Source organism: Bos taurus, chromosome 3, assembly GCF_002263795.3.
Source record: "Bos taurus isolate L1 Dominette 01449 registration number 42190680 breed Hereford chromosome 3, ARS-UCD2.0, whole genome shotgun sequence".
NCBI classification, from domain to species: Eukaryota; Metazoa; Chordata; class Mammalia; order Artiodactyla; family Bovidae; genus Bos; species Bos taurus.
The window spans coordinates 46,539,885-46,542,007 of NC_037330.1; the positions used below are offsets into that span (position 1 = coordinate 46,539,885).

The 2,123-nt window shown below is 46.5% G+C and overlaps 1 non-coding gene across 1 annotated transcript; it reads left to right on the forward strand.

Moving 5' to 3' along the window:
* The first annotated feature begins 219 nt into the window (after window positions 1–219).
* TRNAC-GCA (transfer RNA cysteine (anticodon GCA)) lies at window positions 220–291 on the forward strand. Its single transcript has one exon. It is a non-coding gene; the product is annotated as a tRNA-Cys (tRNA).
* The last annotated feature ends 1,832 nt before the right edge of the window (window positions 292–2,123 follow it).

Sequence of the window (2,123 nt, forward strand, 5' to 3'; positions counted from 1 at the left end):
TTTTCTGTGATTGTGGTTTTCAGTCTGTCTGCCTTCTGATGGAGAAGTATAAGAGGCTTATGGAAGCTTCCTGATGGAAGAGACTGACTGAGGGGGAAACTGAGTCTTGTTCTAATGGGCAGGGCCATGCTCAGTAAAAATTTAATCCAGTTTTCTGTTGATGGGTGGGGCTGTGTTCCCTCCTTGTTATTTACCTAGGGCCAAACTATGATAGAGGATTCCTTGGTGGCTCAGATGGTAAAGCGTCTGCCTGCAGTGCAGAAGACCCAGGTTTGATCCCTGGGTTGGGAAGATCCCCTGGAGAAGGAAATGGCAACCCACTCCAGTACTCTTGCCTGGAAAATTCCATGGACTGAGGAGCCTGGTAGGCTACAGTCCATGGGATCCCAAAGAGCCGGACACGACTGAGCGACTTCAGTTTCAGTTTCAGTAAACTGTGGTGGAGGTAATGAAGATAATGGAAACCTCCTTCATAAGGACCCATGCACACACTGCTGCACTCAGTGCCCCCAACCCTGCAGCACAGGCCACTCTGCCTACCCACGCCTCTGCCAGAGACTCCTGGACACTCATGGGCAAGTCTGAGTCAGTGTCTTGTGGGGTCACTGTTCCTTTCTCCTGGGTCCTGGTGCACATAAGGTTCTGTTTGAGCCCTCCAAGTGTCTGTTTCTCAGTTCTGTGTAAGTTCTGGCAGCTCTATGTTGGGGTTAATGGCGACCTCCTCCAGGGGGGCTTATGCCATACCCAAGACTGCTGCACCCAGAGCACCTGCCCCTGCAGCAGGCCACTGCTGACCTGTACCTCCACAGGAGATACTCAAACACAGTTCTGTCTCAGTCTCCTTGGGGTCTGGGTCCTGGTGCGCATAAGGTTTGCTTGAGCCCTCTGAGTGGCTCTGGCAGGTATGGGATTTGGTACTTAATATGATTTTTACCCCTCCTGCCATCTTGCTGGGGCTTCTCTGCCCTTGGATGTGGGGTATCTCCTTGAAGTCGCTCCAGCACCACGCAGCTGCCACTCCACGGCAGCAAATTTTGTTCCTGTACAACACTATGCTCTATACTAGATTAGAGAATCTGATGTTTTTTCAAACCTTTACTGGTATGTCCCTAACAGGCCCCTCCTACCCCCCTCTCCAGGGCTTCCCAGGTGGCACAGTGGTAAAGAATCTGCCTGCCAATGCAGGAGATGTGAGTTCAATCCCTGGGTCAGGAAGATTCCCTAGAAGAGGAAATGGCAACCCACTCCAGTATTCTTCCCTGGGAAATCCCATGGACAGAAAAACCTGGGAGGCTACAGTCCCCGGAGTCACAAAAGAGTCAGACACAACTTAGTGACTCAAGAATAACAATGGTTGGAAGAAGTCAAAAACTAGCAATGGGAGTATAAAACAAAACTTCTAAAAGAACATATGTTAAAGTTTGGGGATATTTTTCCATTAAATCTATCACTGATACTTACGTGTTAATAAATACTTAGATTTCATATATTCTGCAGGTCAACGAAAAATAATAGAGAATGCCAAAAACATGGAAAAGAAAAAAACCCTTGATTCACCTCCAATACTTGCCCTTTGTTATGGAGTTCATGGTGGTCTTACCAAAACCTATGACTCAATAATGCATCTCTCCCTACTTCCCATGCACCTGTTGCTTTCTACACGGAGACAGCAAAAAGCATCGTCAGAAATAGACGGGGTCACTCAATAGTGTACAGCATCTTAGGATGCCTAGGTCCCTGAGAAGAATGCTTTCTATGAGGGGACATGAAGTCTGATAGGAGACATGAATGCTGGCAGAAAGTAGTCCAGACTATTCTAAATTTGTGTTAAGAATTGCTGTAGATTCCTCTGTCTTGCAACCACAGGTAGAGAGCCTGACCACAGAAAAATATTCATATCAGACCCACTCTGAATGACAAGAATTACTAGAAACTGAATGTAGGAACTGTACACATTACTCTGTCCTTAGGACCTAAATCTGACAGGAAGAATTTCCCATCAACTAGTAAAAAGGAAGAGTTCCTGGAGACATACTCCCCATGTAAATAAACAAACATGAAATATAGAGAGCTTTCTCTCTACTTAAGGAAGAGCAAAAAGCAACACCTGAGAACAAGGAGGA